This window comes from Balaenoptera borealis, assembly GCF_965194805.1.
Source record: "Balaenoptera borealis genome assembly, chromosome: 8".
In the NCBI taxonomy this organism is placed as follows: domain Eukaryota; kingdom Metazoa; phylum Chordata; class Mammalia; order Artiodactyla; family Balaenopteridae; genus Balaenoptera; species Balaenoptera borealis.
Genome location: NC_138865.1, coordinates 58982778 through 59002129, shown reverse-complemented (window position 1 = coordinate 59002129; position 19352 = coordinate 58982778). Strand labels below are relative to the sequence as shown.

General features: G+C 39.0%; 1 protein-coding gene across 12 annotated transcripts in view; it reads right to left on the bottom strand.

The window, feature by feature from the left end:
• The window catches only part of NFIB (nuclear factor I B), a 235700-nt gene that overhangs the window by 107515 nt on the left and 108833 nt on the right, over nt 1-19352 (bottom strand). The window contains exon 1 of one of the 12 annotated variants that reach the window (XM_082401655.1): nt 13196-13214. The exons of the other annotated variants lie outside the window; for them this stretch is intronic. The gene's annotated coding sequence lies outside the window, so the exon portion shown is untranslated. Of the gene's footprint in view, nt 1-13195; nt 13215-19352 lie in introns of those variants that run through there. 12 annotated transcript variants of the gene reach the window in all.

Here is a 19352-nt window from a genome sequence, read left to right as displayed (position 1 = left end):
CCCAGCCTAATGAAAGGCTCAGTTCTGCTTCCCTTAATTTCTGAAGGAATATTTGGAAATGGGAGGGGGTAGATAAGAGGCACTATTTTGAGTCAGAAATTAAGGTTTGGCTCTCTCCTACAAAGGGAGGAGATGCTTGTCGGGGGAGGTCCAGGGAGCAGGCTACTAGTTTGCAAGCAAGAGGCCAAGAAGCTTTTGATGACCCTTATATATAAGCTGTCTTTCTACCCAAAAATGACACATTTCAGGAATTCATTTTCTTCTCTGATACCATGACTTGAGAGGCATGATTTTTATTTATTAAAAAAAAAAAAAATTTTGAGAGGCATCATTTTTACTTATAATCATTCTGGTGCAAAGAAGGGATTGTACAAGGTAACCTGTCAGGTCCCTTCTGTCTCTAAAATTCTATGGCTCTGTAACAATATAGCTTTTATATCAAGGGATATCAGAAGAGTAAATGAAACCCACACTGTAACCTGTTAACCTACAGATAGCCTCTTGCTAGAACTAAAATTAGTCATCATGTGATAAAGGGCCCCTTTGTCATATTCTTTGGCTTTAAGCAGGTAAAGAAATAGCCCATTGTCAACTAAAGATACCATGAGAGTTTTCTAAAGGCTTAGAATAGTCCCCTTCTTTCTCTCCAAAACATTATTAACTACTGACATACTAAAATAGTATATTTTTACAAATTAAGTATATAGTATGCCAGAAAGAATCACTTAAGAAAGAGAAAAGCCAACGTAAGAAACAAACAAAAACCTGAAGGAAGGGATACAAACCCATGCACTTTATAACAGGGAAACACAAAGTTAAGACAAAAACATCCACCTTTTTCAAGGAGAGAGGAGAAAACTATTCTTCTCAGACAAACCTCCCTCTCCGTCTGTGCAAAATGTCCTGCCTCCTTCTTGGCAGTTTACTTTCTACAAGGACTGATTTCCCTGGGAGTTATAGTGAGTTAGGTTTATGTAATCACAATTCTGATTACATAATTAGCCATATTTTTTCTCCAGCACAGTTAAAAATCTATACAGCTTCAGTTTTAATGGAGGACTGTTTCATCAACTGGGATGCCACAAAACTAAAGTTTTACAATATCTCCTTCTTCCGCTCTTAAATGGTTATGAGAATAACACAAAGAAAGAATCTGGGAAAACTAAGCACATTCTTACCTCTCATAAGCATGTAAATGTGCGGGAAAATGCTCATTCTCTCCTTCTCTGCTTCGGTCTATCTGTCCCTTCTCAATAGGAGATTACATTATATGGCATCCACTTCTCTGCAAAACTTGGGTAACTAGCTATCCATGGGACGCGTTAACTCTGTCACTTGGTTAATGGAGTCCTTGACGTATTTTTGCTGAGTCTGTATCCATTCCCCTAAACCCGGTTCTGAGCAGGAAGAGACATTAAACCTCTCTGAATACTTTTGACAGAACCAAAATAATATTTGGGAGACATGGTTTCTTACATATTTTCAATCATGCTTTTTAATCCATATTATTTTCCATCTGAAGACCCATACCTTCAGATCTCCCTTTTTATTGGTTAACATGGATTTTAAAATATATCTTCTATACAGCAAAACTCAGAGATTTAAAAGAGGTTGCTATGTTGAGGCTCCTTACAGATAAAGTAACTTATTTAACCAAAGAAAAATACAGAACAAGAGAATAGACAGGTACTGTACCCTCTATTTCTTATCCCTACACATTCTACTAGTTCTATTATTAAACTTTCTTTTAAAGAGCCACCTTTTTCTGCTTAACAGGAGCATTAGGTTCAAAGCATCATATTGCGAGGATTAAAATACGGATTTGTTTGGGCTCAAGACCAAGATTTGTTCACAAGGAATTAGCCAAAACCATAGGGCACTGAAATTTCAGGGAAAAAAAGAAAATCACACACCCATTTGAGAGCATATCTGTTCATGCCAGGGGAATATTCACCAATGCAGATGGGAAGACCCCTGCACAAAAAGTGTGAAACCTGCCAACATGTCTAACTAGAGGTTTGTATTGCTTCATTAACTAGGACCAAACTCCCGCAAATGAAAGCAGGGATAATCGTATCTGACCTTTCTGGCCTCAGATTAAGTTCAATGACTCTCTACTGATCCAGGGATTGAGTAAACCAAAGGTCACAACCAGGATCGTCTAAACTTCTTGTTTTTGAAGCCGTTAGCCTATAGAATGTAAAGATACCATACTGGTCATTGTCAAGATTGCAAACTTTCTACAGTGTGTTTTCAATTAAGTAAATAAAACGTGGTAATTAAATCAAGATTGCGTAATATGTTTTTGATTTGTAATCTCATTTAAATTAATTAACTGACTCAATCCCTGTTTAGTTTTTAAACTGGCCTAGTTAGGGAAAGAGTCCCTGGAAGCAAATCCAGTTTTCTATCTTTAAAAACAAGGCAAAGCAATCTGGCATACTTTAAAAATGAAAAAAAATTTAGATGCACCAGCAAAATATAAATACAGAGGCAAGGGTGTTAGCGTAGAAGAAGGAGGAGTTTTATGGCATGATTTTGACTAAAAAAATAGATCTAGCACTAGAGAGAAATAAACCAAAACATTATTTATTCAAAACATTTCTTTTCCAATTTTATGAAGATTGCATGTTTGTTGGAAGCAAAACATTTCCAGCTGTATTTTAAGTTTCTGAGGAGAGTTGTAAGATTTATAATCTTTCCTAAATGCTGCCCATATCTTATAATATGAGATGAACACGCCACTGCGTACTTTAAAAAACAATTTGCCAATGCACTCTGCCACATGAAAACAATGAAGTCCTTTCCAAAACCCCACCAGATCCAGGAGGAAAAGATGAGATGAATTTTCTGTCTTTCCCATCTGGGAGACATTGTGGATTTCAGCCATACTATGTAATATAATTTTTTTTCCCTTGGAAACCACGAAACCTGCATTTTATAGCAAGGTATGTAGTGCAAAGAGAATGCTGGTGAAATATGAATCTGAAAATGAAAACCAGAATGTCATCAGACTCAAGAGCATAATTGTGGAGGCAAATTGAAAAATCAATGCAAAATTTCAACGTAAACCAAATGCAACATTTGTGATCCTATTGAAATTTTCTCTTGAAAGGAAAGCAGGGGAAAATAAATGCTCTTTTACCCCCGAAGTCCTGAACAGCACTGGTTACACTGCCTGGCACAGTAACTTACTTATCTGCTTTATTTTGTCCTGGGGTCTTCATGCATTATTCTAAGTCCTACACCTAGCACATTCTGGGCATACATGGCCCTTCTGTGCTACGTCGGTTTTTGTATTTCCCCCAAACTTAATACAATATTGTTTATCTAGATTAAAGCCAGACATAAGACTTTCTAATATTTTGTTGGCAATCTTTCTTCTCAGGGAGCAGGACGTGTTTTCTCACAACTGTCTGGAGAGTCAGAACTCCTGGGTTCCATTCAGTAACTGCCAACACTTGTGCTCTGACCCTAAGCAAACCACTTCATGCCTGAATCAGTTTATATCTTGCCCAATCACTTAAAACCCAATAAGAAAAGGTAGGAGTTTTTAGCCTTAGTCATTTCCAACAGGAATAAGAGGAAAAAAATAACTTTATACAACAGTGAAAATATGCACAAATATTTGTGCGGAAAGGCTAAGATTTGTTTTAATATACTTTAAGGTTTAATTTCCCACACTCACACCCACCCACCCCCACCAAAAAAAAACCCCTCCTAGTTAGTCCTCTTCCGTTTTCACTGTATACTTCCCCTTGAAAACATTAACAACGCAGGTAATTTAACTTCTGCGTTAGTGTACAGGTCTCCTGCTGGAGTGTAAAATTCATGAGTCAAGATACATGTTAGCCTTATTCACTGCCTGGCGTTTACATCTGCTGAATAAAGGACCACTCTTTACAGTGAACAAGACCCCTTGATGGCTGATATCACTTAAAATACTTTTCATCTTTCTGAAATTATAATTAAATTGGCAGTAATGCCAATCATGATTTTTACTTGTTTGGTTATTACCTACATATAGACTATTTTTAAGTGTCTGTGAACTCTCTACAAATATAAATTTAGCAACTGATTCAGTCAATGACCAAAAAGTCATATCCTTATTTTTTCCTGTGCTCATTTATTCATTGGCATGTGTTCTTAAAACGAAATGTTTTACCTCAACAGATTTCTGCATTATTTAAGGTAAAAAGATACTTCGCCAAATCGTTAAAATGTTTAAATCATTATATGAGCTTAGAGAAAAGAAATCGGTGGGTTTTTTACATACCCTACTAGTTGTATGTCATTAATAAGTCACCCTTGCTTTACTATTAAATCATGGCTCTTAAGTCTATGATGATGTATTCATACAAAAATAAATGTATGTATTTAATCAAAGGTGTATAATACAGAGCAGAGTAATAGAGTAAGATAGAGATAATATATTTCTACCATGGTAAAGTAGATTTGTACGTCAGGCGTTCATTACTGCTTTTGTTTATAAAATAATTTTATCATAATATTGGAGGGAAAAAAATCAGAGAAGTCACTTGATGAAACAGGAAGCTTGCTGATGTGGTAGATAATGGTATTAAATGTCCTAACAGTTCCTTGATAAGTGGTTCAAAGAACTTCTGTCCCCATGGTTTCAGGACAAAAGCTAATTTACCAGGAATAAAACTACTTGAATAATACATCATGTGAAATTTTTTTTAAAGGATAAAATGAGGAAACAAATGAGGAGATAGTCACTTCCTCCTGCAAATGAAAACTGTGCATGAGAGGAAAGTAACTCAATTTTACTGGTAAAATAAAAACCAAAAAATGGCTAACGAACATGACTTTTCCTTCTTTTTTTTCAAGAGAAGGGTCAGGATTATTCTAATAAGTGGAATAATATGTTTGAAAGAACTCTGAAAAGTTTATAACTCAACAGGAATATGAAGATTTGTTATAATTTTATGGGGCAGTCTTTTTTCAAATGATCATTTTAAGAGGAAAGTTAAAAATACAGGTAACTTTAAACAAGAATAATAAAAAGCTTATTATAGCAGCCTACTATGGAATCCACTGTCCATTACTATGGTTATTTGGAAAATGAGAAAAAATGATGAGAGGCATGCCCACTTGCTTAATCCACTTTAAAGAAGGGAATCGAGAGTATAAGAGCACAGAGCTGTGACCCTTGTGCTCAAAATTCCTTCCATTTTGTCATTTTACTCAGTTTATCTTTAATGGAGATTCAAATGGACTCCTTATGATTCAAAAATCTCTAAGCTATACCTAAAGAGTACGAAAAAGAACAAGTTTCTGCATTATGCCCCATCCATATGTCTTAACCCTGAATGGTATCAAACCTATGTAATTTTATACATCAAATGCCTTCCAGATGTGACAAAATTTTAACACAGACCAACGTCAAGTTCTTCACTGTAGACTCATCTCCTCCCATGCTCACAAAGATTATTTTCACTGCACATAACATTACACACGGCTAATGTTCAATTTTCCAAATTGATTATTATGCTGCCATTTCAAAAATGACATTGCCTTCCAGTCAAACAACAAACTACAAGCTATGCTGCATACCCAACCTCCCCCCAAAAATCACAAAAGAACCAAGAAACCACATCATTATTTCCAAGTTGTAGACAAGGGCAGTTGAACTTTTCCTGGTCCATTCTTGACACCTCCAAAAGATGGAGAAGGAGAGGGTGATTATAATTTTTTGTCAGAGCTACCAATTGCCATCAGAACAACTGAGCCTGTCACCTGTTGTTTTAGGTTTTAAAGACTGGCTCTAATTAGAGAAGATCGAATACTTCCTGACATGCTGACATTTACAGTATGTTAACAATTGAAAATTAACCAACAAGATCATTCATGGAGAATTTTCAAAAGCATCTAATAATACTCTGATGAAAAAACATAAACTAAATTTTCCGGTAGGATAAAAAAAAATTTAGTAACTCAATGCCAGTAAGAAAAACTAGTATGATAAGGCTTTGGATAATATCCTGCAAACTTAATCCCTCCCACAAAATTAATGCTTTGAACCTTACATCAATTCCATCTCCCCACCCCATCTCCAAAATCAGAATTGTCATGTAGTGATAATTTGTCCTCCAAGACATCCCTCACTCTGTTCCTGCAAACTACATTTCCCAGCTCGTTAACAACTGGCTTCAAATTAGAGCCATCCAATGGGAGGCTCTGGTGGGAGTTGTGGAACTTGGAGAGTGGGAAGATAGGAGAAAGGGAGGTGTTTCTTCTCTTCTCTGTACTTCAACAGGTATCCAAGCAATGGCTGTCTCCTTTGTGTTCTAGCTTCCACAGGGTGGGCCACTCTCCTTGTGGTCTCCAAGGGCTCTGGCAACACCACCTCCTCCCCTTATCCCTCCAGCCTTAGTTGCAGTAGTGGGTTCCTACAGATGCTAATGTCTGGGTTGCCTCACTGCCCATTTGGGTTTTTACCTGTTCTAACATCACTGTAACTGGTCTCCCCTAGGTAATTCTTTCTAGTGGACTCTGGTAGGAGCTCTATTTTTCTGGATCCTGATGGATACATGTACTTTTTGACATATTCATCACTCTAAAATAGATGTCAGGTAATAGAGTTAGCGGTAGTGGACTAAATATAATCCATGTAGAATATTAATAAATTTCAAGTCATTGTTATGATTTTCATTAAAAAAGGTGACAAAGCACTGTCACCGCTCAGTATGCAGTACAAAATGCTATACCCCAGTGTGTTTTATAATGCACGATATTGACAAAGATAATCAACATTAAAAAAGATTAATTAATTAGATTTTCAATGCCAACCTCTAAATCCATCTCTTCCAGCAGATCCTCTGCTATTCATACCCACCCATCCAGGTTTACTATTTCTTCTTTTTACCTACTCAGAGTTAGTCTTTCCATCCAACTTTTAACAATTAACATGAGACCTGGGTTTTTCCTTGTGTATGTGATTTTCCTACAGACATGACTGTCTGCTCCTTGACTGGATCAATTTATGAGCCTGATTACTTTTATAGAACGTTGTACATTTATTTCTATCTCATAAACAACTTTGAGTTGCTTATCAATTATCTGAATATCTAACAATATCATGTGGAGATAATAAAAAAGTTGTCTTAAATATAAACCAACATATATCAACATAAGAATAATATATATTTGAAAAGAGAAATAATTTCAGCATTACTCTTTTTTCTCTAGGAAATAGTTCACTCACTTGATGTCTAGCGTTTTCACATTGGAAAAGTCATAAAATAAAAATAGACAGAAGTATTTTCTTCAATCAGAACTGCATAATCTATGGTGTTTTACTAGAACACTCCACAAATAGGAGATAACAAAAATGTTTATGTTTGTATGTATAGGGAAGTATATGAACTCACAATACTAAAACGTTACAATCACAAATGCAAGCAGTATGGATATGCTTGATATTTTACAGTGTGTTAGATAACCCCCCACTAGAGGGAAGTGACATTGCAGAAAACATAAAGCATCAATTCACATGGTGCCACCTTTTTCTGATGAAACTTTAACAGGATGGCACCAGTGCTTGGTGGGTGTGCTCAAGTTGCCAGCACTGCACTGTAATACCACGTCCCTGTGTTTCCTCTCAATCATTTTGAACTTTCCCACACCCCCACCCCGAAAGTTGTATTTTCATGTTTCTTAAACATTAGTGCCCTGGTTTGTGATAGTTACCACCAAACATCATATGGAGAGGGTATCAACTGAAAATCACTGTTTATTAAATTTTTTTTAAACCTGAGCCTGAAATCTATTTAGTCAATTTTTGTCACTTAAGGCAAAATTTGTAAATTTAATTCAATAAATATTTATTGAAAAAAGAAAATGAGTTATAGTCTAAATAGGCATAAAATGAGCATAAAGTAAGATGAGCAATAATTTCTCCTTTTTGCATTTTCCCATCCCTCCATTTTATTTCAAATGAGAACATTATAGTGCAATGAATAAGCTAAGAGACAACCTCCATAACATGACAGTAGACATATTGCACAGACATTGAAAACTACAGGAATAATGCTGAGACCACGAGATAGAGACAGTCCTTGAATTTCTCTGGACAAGGGGCAGGAAGCCTAATGCCAGACAGAAAGTGAATCTAAATGTTAACCAGGTTTTTTTTCTACTACACACACAGTATTCTATACTTAAACTTTTGCTATAGGTTGCCTTCCAAAAAAAAGACAATAAGAAATAAGAAATTATCCCCAGTTCTTCCAATGTACTCTACATGTGGATTCTGTGATTTAAGAGCCATCACATAGGAATATATAACTCAGAGACAAGATAAAACAAATGAAATTGAATTGCTTACATTATACCAAGCAGATAACTGAAATTATGACAGATGTAACTGGCCCAGAAATAGGTGTAAAGAGGCACCCTCCTACAAATGGGCTGATAGTACAAAGAAGAAGTAATCTCCACCTTCAAACAATGTATTTTGAAGATCTGGTTGGAAGCCAATAAACAGAAAATCTCCATCCACTTACAAATGTCACAGCAGATATAATGGAACAAAATAACACTGAAATGGTTTATAAGGAAATGACTTTTTAATACTGGAGGCGGGCTGTACCACCTCAACCCAGTGCATGCACGTGGTCTCTCTCTTTCTTGTGGAAAGAGTAAATCTTTTAGTGTGACATTCCCTAAGTGTCTTCATAATGTGCTATGCTTGACCTGGAAAGAAATTTTCGGTCTTGGCATGTTGGCTGAGAATGCCAACGCAGGTACCAGGGAGCGCTAATTGTGGTGTCTCTCTGCCCAAGACTTGGACTGAAACCATTAATTTACTTCAAAGGACCATTCAGCTCCCGGAAGAGGAGAAGGACTTTTGGTACCGCTGACCTAAGCAGAACTGAAACCAACTAACAAAGACAGCAAGGTTGGAATGTTACAGCTTCCGTCATGAAACCTGCGAAGCTCTGTCACCTGCCTGAGGCGGCACAGCCCTGCTCCCTCCCGTGACACTGGTTAAGAAATGAAAGAAAGAGCAACAGCTACTTAAAAGAAAATGATGCTTGCCATTTTACACCTTGTTGATAAAATATTCGATTTTCTAGCAGAGTCTATATCTAAGGAACACTTTAATGAAGTAAAGATGGGGTAAAAGTCTAGCTAATTTTGCAAGGACATAAAGCAGAAATAATCTCTAAGAAAATGGTCATTTCTGGGTTTTGCTTGAAAATATAAACTACAAATGAGAAGACTTTTATTGGGCTGCTGCATCATTCTCATCTATTTAGGTTTGTTGACTCAATGGCAATATTAGTGATGGCAATGAAGTCAGCGTTCCAGACCCAACTTGAAAGTTAGGTTACCCCAATCTGGACCCCAAGCCAAAGCTCCCTCCTCACATTAGGCTCCCATTCACAGAGACCCTTGTGTGTTCAAAGTGACCACACTGCTCAACTCTCTCTTCACTGAGCAGGAATCTTTCGTGGTACTATGGATGTGTATGTCACACCACGAAAACCAAAATACAACAGACAACACAAAAGAGGAAAAAGGAGCCCAGGAATCCGGTAAGGACATTTGGGAAGAAAAAAAGAAAATGGTTTTCAAACTTCCCTTTGAAAGGATAAACCAACAATAATAAAATAATTACTGAAAGTTTTCTATTAATATCATCCAGCAATTACCAAAACTGGAATAAATTAACTGATATAATCCAATCAACTGGTAGAGAACAGTACTTATCTCCTCAGTCCATTCGCCATGCTAAAAATGATCCTAAAAGATGGATTTTTTTTCTCCGTTATTTTACGAACAAGCTCACATTGGTTGAACTTTATTTTCTGTTCCCCTGTTTACCCGGATTTGTTTTCAGCTTAACATTCATTAAGCAATAAGACACAACAAGAGGTGCAGTGATGATGAGATAGTCTCAAGGCCATTACTCTTCCCATGAGATGGACAGGGAAGATCTATGATAAGTGGAAGACAGCTCCATTTATGTGGGTTAGAAGGAAGAAATAGGAACTTACTCTAAAACTTTGAAAAGCAAAGAGAGAGCTTTAAAACCTCATGTATTTCTATTGTGCCTAACTTCTCATTTTTCCCAATAGAAGGCAAGGTCTGATAATTTGGGGCATTTCTGATTTTTCAGCTCCTGGTTGGGAAAAGGGATTCCTGTTCAAGGGAGGGAACGCTACCACTCCGGACTCCCCTCCCCCACGCCAGCACACAGGACACTTTTAGAGCCAACAGCCTGACACCAAAATATGCCACCTTTAACCACCAAGCAAACAATAGTAATTAAGAACGTTGCGTTAATTGCGTCTCTTCCCCAGAGGATGTGTCCTCCAAGCCTCTCTGAAATCAGACTAGGAGATTAGTAGCAATTTTACTCTCAATCCTCCTATTCCCACTAAAAAATAGGGCCTAAATTCCTCACACCTGCCCTCAGAATTATAGAGTCTATAAGTAAAAACCTTAAAAAAAAATCAGAATACTTAAATCAGTTCTTCGTTAGGTAGTTTATTTAACCATAGAAACTTTGATCACCAGCTTCTTGACTGGTTCAAAGTCTGCTGTCAATCTCATGGAACTTTTGCAGTTTAAGAATTGTAAAGAGCTATAAGATGCTTAAATGTACTTTTAAATTCAGAATTATAAATGTAAGTTTTCACTGGTCTTTCACTGATGATCAGGATGACTGATAGTTTGGGCCCCATCAATCAAGAATTTGCAAAACCCACGTCACATGAGTTGGAACAACTAGCTACTGACAGTAAGGTTCTTTCTCACCTTCCATTTGTACTCAGTGATACAGACAGCAACAATGCCTTACAATTTTCAAAGCACTTTCACCCACATGATTTTGCAATCTGAAAAGAGGTTGGCTTTATTCTCATCCTTTCCAATGGCCAGGAAAGAAGGTATGTAGCTTGATAACTTGCAGAGTAAAAGGAAACCTGGATTCTTCTTTGCAGTTTCCCTACTGACTTTCTTGGCGACCTCTGGGATGTCACTTCCCCTCTCTCTGCCTCAACTGTCTATCTCAAATGAGCTATAATAAAACTTTTTTATTCCAGTCCACTGGGTATCGGAACAATGAATCTGACAGGACATTTCTAACGCTCTTTGATCTCTATAGGGAACGTTGCCGTAAAAATAAAGACATTGTTGTGATTATTCTAATTGAGTTATTTGCAAATGGAGCTTCTTGATGGAGCCCAGCCCTCAGATATAGAAAAGTAAATTCTGTCGGTCCTCTAGGGTGCAATTGCCTCATGGCAATTATACCCATAACCACATTTCCTTATTACTGTTATAAAAGACTATGGTTCAAGGGGAAGCAAAGGGGGAGTTTAAGGAAAAATATGCTGTTTCTTTTCAATGGAAGATGCTGAAGTTGCAAATGTGGAACGCAAGGCTATATGTAAACTTGGACAGAACATGTGTTCCACATTAGTGGAGTGTTTGTTAGTCATGTCAGAAAGGCAGAGGTGTCCCTGAGCCTGCAGCTTTTCAGCAAATTTTGGAAATAATTTAGGGGAAAAAAAGGCAAAATTACAAAGGTAACCTGGGCCTAACTCTAGGAATGCTATAAAACAAAGAACAAAAAAAAGTTCAAGGCTGTACCATCCTTACCAACAGTGGTAGCATATCACAAGATATAAGAAAATTAAACTGAGCTTAGGACAGAAATGCTATGGACAATTTTACATGAAAAGCCAAAAGAGAATATTGGGGCTATGTTGTACTTTCCTTGAATCTACAGGCAGAACATACAGTGTTTCCCCTATTAAATGACAACAGCCATGAGAATTAGTAGGTGGCTCAGTTCTCCACATTCCTCCAATGGAATCTTTTCAAAATAAAGGAAAAAACTGCCTTGCATTTTGAAATATTAGCGACATGAAACTTTCTTCTGATGAGAGGTATCTCTAGGTCCATCACACTACAGAACTCCAAGGAACATCACAGTGTGGACTGCAGCGGGGAAGACAGCTAGAGTTGTTCTACATACAACCTGTGGTGGCCCTGTGTGTCACGGGGAAAAACCTTTTTAAAAATCTTAAAATTTAGGGCTTCCCTGGTGGCGCAGTGGTTAAAGAATCTGCCTGCCAATGCAGGGGACCCGGGTTCGAGCCCTGGTCTGGGAAGATCCCACATGCCCTGGAGCAACTGGGCCCGTGAGCCACAACTACTGAGCCTGCGCGTCTGGAGCCTGTGCCCCGCAACAAGAGAGGCCGCGACAGTGAGAGGCCCGCGCACCGCAATGAAGAGTGGCCCCCGCTCGCTGCAACTGGAGAAAGCCCTCGCACAGAAACGAAGACCCAACACAGCCAAAAATAAATTAATTAATTAATTAATTAATTTTTTAAAAAAATCTTAAAATTTAGGGTTCAAATAAGGGGCATTTATTTAATGTTTCTTATTAGTATTTTTTTTTAATTTCTATCTTCTGAAAAGCATTTGTTGTTGTTGGTTTGCATACAATCTAAAGATTCAAATTAAGATCTAGGTCTCCCAATAGATTGGGATTGACATATATACACTAATATGTATAAAATGGGCAACTAATAAGAACCTGCTGTATAAAAAAATAAATAAAAAGAGTAGAAGTTGAAAAAAAAAAAGAAAAAGATCTAGGTCTCCCAGAAGATCAACTGAAGGAAACATGTGGGACCATTTGCTGTTTGGTGACAATAATGCTACTTGCCTTATCTTCATTTCACAATCAGTGACACCTTCAGTCTACAAGTTTTAGTGAGCATCAGAATCATTTGAGATGCCTGTTAAAAATTCAGATTCCTGGACCTCACCCCCAGTGGCTGTGATTCCTATAGCAGTGCTGGGGCCAAGAACTGGCACTTTCAACAGGCACCCCAGGTTAACTCCTTTGTGCACTGTTCTCACACTGCTTACAAGGATGCTTTCTCACAAACCGGAAAGCAAAAAGTAGCATGCGACTACAGAGTCCTAACAAAAAACAAACAAACAAAAATGCAGTCCTCAAGCCAAGACCAATTTCCATTTTAATCTCTCTCTCCCTGCCATGGGTTGCACCAGCAGTTAGCTACAGCCAAAAATCACATGCGTAGAGTGAATCCTAAAAAGCAAACTAAATCCAAATCCACATTGAACCATTCTGAACTCTATCACACTTCACAGAGCTTTAAATAGAATTCTACTAGAAACATCATACCCTGACTGGCCAAGGGATTCTTTGGGTTCTGTTGCTTTATCCAAGTGATCCAAAGTGACCCCAGGTTCCACTCTCTGCATGTTCAGCTGTACGCTTTTCTCCAAGTCGAGCACAGAAGGATTTAAAAGAAAACACAAATATTGGCATAGGTGACTTGAGGTTGCTTGACCTTTCCGAAGGAAGATTTTTGGCAACGGTGTCTTGGCAGCTCCCTGGAAGGCCAGGCCAGGACACAAAGAGGAAGACAGGAAGCCGGGAACTGGCCATGTGTCCTTGGCAGGCAGCAGTGCGGCAGGGTGAACCACCCTCATCCCTGCCAAACCAGAAACAGTGGGGAAAGCCCAGCTAATTGGCAAGTCACAGCCGGCTACAGTGTACATCCTGCACTTTAAATGCCTGATAAAGTTAAATGGTATGCCAGACCCTAATCTACTTAAACAGGATCCAACTTTACTTTCGGAAACTTGATTTGCTCCTGTTTGTGCTTCCTTGAGGAAGTGGTGAAGCAGCATCTTAGGATGGTTGAGGGCTGGAGAGATAAAACCAAGTAAAGATGAACTGGAGTCCAGTACATTTTGCTTTTTGAAAGGGCCATGTATGTTCATGCTTTCAATTTTAACTCCCAAGCGTTCTACTTGCTCATTTATTTTCATTCAGAGGAAACTCTGAAGTCGACATTGCGTACTGAGGATGGACCTCAGTACATTTGAAGGCAACAGGCATTTAAAAAAAGGAATTAACAAAACCCATTGAGATATCCCAGGAGACCGCAGAGCTGCACCCAGTTTGCAGTAGGCTATTGTTTTTACTTACATGTTAGTCGGCGCAAACATATTTTCTAGTAGAATCTGTATGTACTAGTATAATATCACCATTTTTGGAGTCTTTTACTGCTCAAGTGGGGAGTCACACAGGGAGAAGGGTACAGAAGGGATTGTGCAAATAAATTGCCCCTCACTGCTGCTGTAAACATGGTGAATTCTGGGACCTGGAACTGGGAGTGTAATTTCCCCCCAGGGGAATGTCTGAAGGCTTGGTAAGAGCAATTAAAAGGGTGTGCTCAGTGGTTGGGCAAATTTCCTTTTATATTCTATGAAATTGTTCATGCCTTCTCCAAAACTCACACAAAAATTTCAAAGTAGCTTCTGCTTCTTTCAATAGAGTAGCCGATGGTGAAGTTAGATGGAAAAAAATGCAAATTTCCCTCAGAATTAGAAGAAGAGATTACAAATAAACATAATCCATTGCTTTCTGCCAGATATTTCTTAAGGTCTGCAGAACATTCATCCTTTAAGCAACCCAGGACCACAGTCTGACCGAATCTGTTTTGGTGAAGTTACATGCTGAGGGGTAAAAGACAAGGGCAAAACTTAATACTCCCTGATCACCATTTAAAACAAGCAAATATTAATAATAATCTTTATGCCCAATACCAAGCTCTCAGAGTCAATAAGTCTAGATGTGTCCTAACTCCAAAATTACTATTTCTATAAGCTGCCACTTACCTTGAACTTCCCAAACTCCACCTAATTGTCTTTGGACACTAAGTATCCCCAACTTTTAAAAATTCTCCTTCCCTTTTCCTTTGGGAAACCAATCCTTCCTAGTTCTAAGCCTGTCTTTCTGGAGCTTCTTTCCAATCTCTATGGCTATCTCCTCATCTGTAGACCTCTTACATGTTGGTGACACCTAAGACATCCCACCGAGTGGCCCCCCATCTTGTCTTCATTTGTTCCCCCTGAACAAACTCAACCAGCTCCATGTTTACAAATATCACCCAATTGCAGGGGACTCTAAATCTCAATTTCTAGCCCTAACCTCTCTTTTTAACTGCAACGTCTCTCCCCGTGTTGCTAGTGCACAATCCGGGCACACTCTCAGTGCCCCCATCCGTACCAATTAAGGGTACCCATACCCACTCAGTGGCCCAGGCTGAAAACTCAGGCGTCTGGAAACCCCATCTGCCTAAAGCCTCACATTCAACTGTTGGCCTAGACTCTATCTCCTACGTTCACTCGCTCATCTCCTTCTGAAATGCTGCTAAAATCCCTCATTGAGGCTTCATGTGTCCTCTGACAATAGCCTCAGCCTCCTCAGGCCATTAGGATTTATCATTCACAATGAAGCCAGGCTCCAATCTCTGCACTTCCACCAGGAATCACATCACTTCAAACCTTAAAACACTTCATGGCTCCTGATTGCCCAGAACAACCCATGACCTGCTCTTCATCATCTGGCCCCAGCCTAGCCTCATCGCTCACTACAGCCATCAGACAACCTTCTTCTTTCACCCCTTCTTCCATCTATGCCCAACTTCCCAACACGTAAACGCTACTACACTCTAGAAGTTCCTAGAATACGCGGTACAACTGCAGGTCGCTGTGCCTTTGCCCATATGGTTTCTATTTCTGAAATATCCCTTCTTCACAGCTAAACAAACTCTTAATTCATCTTTCAAAGCCCTTGAATTTTGTCTTTCTTTTCTGAACCTTACTTTCTCCCTCCTAAGGAGGCCACCCCACCCCAGGGCCCACAACAGCTTGCTCATGTCTCCAATATAGGACTTGAACACTGCATTATGGTTGGTTGCTTATATGCTGCTTCCCTGCATAAGACTGTGACCTCCTTATATTGCATTCACCCTGTATAATTCTGGGTTCACTTAAGCTGCAGAAAGGATGTTATCTTGGATATACCATCCATGAAGAAACTGAGACAAAGAGCTTTAATTCCCCAAAGAAAGACAAAGCAGTCTATAGAAAATCTTCACAATGACCTACCAGTTTATACAATTAATTAAAACTCAATATTTAGGATTCTGACTTGTACTTACCAGATTTACCCATTTGTTTGTTTACAAAACAAAACAAAACACAAGATTGAGCGCCTATAGTGTTCCATGTACCATCTCTGGGGCTCAGTCTACAAAGAGAACAAAACATGATTTGTTCTTCTCTTCATGCAGCTTACAATTTAATCCGCATTGTGCTGAATTTCATCACTTACTAGTAGGTAAAATGAGCTCTGTTTAAAATTTATAAATAAGCAGTATCCTCAATTATTACATTTTTAAAAAATTTTATTTACTTATTTATTTATTTTTATTTTTGGCTGCATTGGGTCTTCGTTGCTGCATACGGGTTTTCTCTAGTTGTGGTGAGCGGGGTCTACTCTTTGTTGCGGTGCATGGGCTTCTCACTGCGGTGGCTTCTCTTGTTGCGGAGCACAGGCTCTAGGTGCGCGGGCTTCAGTAGTTGTGGCACATGGGCTCAGTAGTTGTGGCTCGCAGGCTCTAGAGCACAGGCTCAATAGTTGCGGCGCATGGGCTTAGTTACGCCGCGGCATGTGGGATCTTCCTGGACCAGGGCTCGAACCCATGTCCACAGCATTGGCAGGTGGATTCTTAACCACTGCGCCACCACGGAAGTCCCTCAATTATCACATTTTGAAAATAAAATTAACATGATACACACAGATTTAGCTGTGAGACAAACATTTTTTTTGCTTGATTTTTGTTTTTAACGAGTAAAACATCAGAGAGAATAAGAGCCCTTCTAAATGCCTCGTTTAGCTGTGATGAGCAGAATGCCTAAAGGTGATACAGCAAAATAGCTACGGGAGCATAAAATAACAAGACTATAAAATACTGAGACCACAGCTTTAAAATTCTCTGACCTCCACCGTCTCTCAGGATAGCTGAAAGGGATCTGTTGACGAGCTTTGGATGCTGAACAGTCAAATACAACTTCAGATTGAAAATTACTTTATGGTCACACCCATAGATTGAATGATGACGGAGCCAGATTAAAGGAGGGACTCAAAAGGAGTCCTGAGAGGAAAATACTATAAGAATGGTTTTCTATTATGGAAATCCATCATTACGCGAAATAAAAAGCTAATTTTGAAAAACCACAACCAAGGCAAAGTTTCTAAATGGTAAGACATGAAAATACAAGTTGAAAATCGTTATCTGTCTTTAAAAAAAAAAAAAAAAAAAACTATTCTTATGTATGGCACTTATACGGTGTTCTCTAATTTATCTGAGAAATGTGTAAGCAAATCTGTGCAAAGAGATATCCTGAAATGTGATGTCATATTCCTTATGAAAAAATTTCCTTTTCACAATGTCAATTAAAACCAAATTTAGCTTTAAAACTGTATGACCTCTACCATTTTTTAGGTTAGCTGAAAAGGATCTATTGACTAGCTCTGCGAGCTGAACAGTTGAATGCTACTTTAGATAGAAAATTATTTCTTTCACTCTATAAGAATAATTATCACGGCGATTACACAATTATTATAATTATATCTGTAAGAACTGTTATTGGGAATTTATCTCTGAAACAGTCTCATGCATTGCAGGGGACATTTATCTTTTTTAATGATCACCAACACAAGTGTCTTTTTGTAGCCGTATAAGTGATTTTACCTCTTTCTATTAATATCCTCTCGCAGCCTTTAGAAGCCAAAGGACACACCTCCACATTTTTTCCCTTAAAGCCATTGTTTCAGTTAAGCCAGGCCTGTGGCAGTTTTTGAGACAGAAAGCTTACGCTTCCCCTTCATGGCAACACAACTTCACCATGTGCTTTCCTAAATGGATGGAACCACCCCCCCCCCAAAAAAAAAAAACCCCTCCAATCTGTGTTTCATAAACTGTACTCTAAGAGAAGTAGCAATAAAGTTTATTACAGACCTAGAGTATCTGCATAAACCCGGTTAATTGAAAAGTGGGTGGAGAAGGCTGCCAAATTAAATGTTTACATTAGCACAGCTGTATTGTAAAAACATTCTGCCCCCTGTGCTTTGTAATTATAAGATATTTCTGGACTGTGTATCTCTACAAAGTTTATCTCCACTGCCAAGAGTGTCTTGGCACGGAGCGGCGGCAGCTCTTGGCAGCCAGGAGCCCTGCGCGCGGGCAGGATCTAAAATGGCTGCCAAGCGGCCTCCTGAAATGTCGCCGGCCCGGCCCGCCTCGCCAAGGGCAGAGGGCAGCGGCGGCCGGGCGGGCCCACGGCGGCCTCTGAGGGAGCCAAGACGCACATTTCCCACAGAAAGAAGTCCTGCTACCACAACTGTTTTTTTTTTTTTTTTTTTAAAGAGCTGCTTGAAAAACGAACTACAAAGTAATACTGCAAGGCTCCCAGTTAAAAAGTGGTGACAGGGGTCTTTTCCGAATTCCACTCGCCTCCATTTTTCAGTGACGCCTATGCCCACAACGATTGCTGCCCGTGAGAGAGACTCGCGTAATTTTGTGGGGGGGGGGGGGGGGGGGGGAAGTAAAGTAAGAAGACCTCACTATAGGGAAATATACTACAGAGAAGCATGAGCAAAGGCCACATTTTCCCATTTGCAACGCATGATTTTGACCTGGATTTGGAGTCTCTGGCAAAGCACACGTGTATGCAAAGTGAAAACCAAAAAAAAATATTTCATTTGCTTCCTTCTCTTTCGTTAAGGGGCTATGCTTCTCTTACATCATTAAAGTAACAAATTTGAGGGGGGGAAAAAAAAGTTTTATACCCTTCTACGGCAAACATACATAGCACAAAACCCACTTAATTGTACAAATTGAGACCAAACCCATAGTGACTGCAAGTTCCAAGGGCTGACGAAAAGGAGGGAGGGTCGGGGGGAGAGAGGCGCTGCATGGAACTCCAGCCACCCAGTTTGCTCGTGGTAGGAGTGTACAAAACACTTGAATTACAAACAAAGGTAAAATGCTTCCGAAGTACAGCTAGATCTCGCAAGATGTATATTGTCTCTGTCCTGTTTTTCTCTCTTAAACTTAAGTCCCAGCTAAAATGCTGTGTCCACAGCTGCCAAACATTGCATAATGAGGTCATTGGATTTTTCTCTTTTAGGGTGTCCCACAATCTTAAGCTCAGTTTGAGAGACACAGTAGGCCTGGTGTACTATCCTATAATCATTACTGGCAGTGATTACCGTTCCGTAATTCTAAGCTTCAGATGAATCCAACATTGCCTCTGCCGAGAGATAATTCAGAGGTGGAAGATGAATTCCGTAACGCTGACATAGACCGGTGGCACACATTATACTCATAGCGCTTATTCACTCAAGGCCCAGGCTTTCTAGCTTTAATTATAAGTCCACACACTCAGGGCCGCCACACCAATAATTTCTACTTCATTTT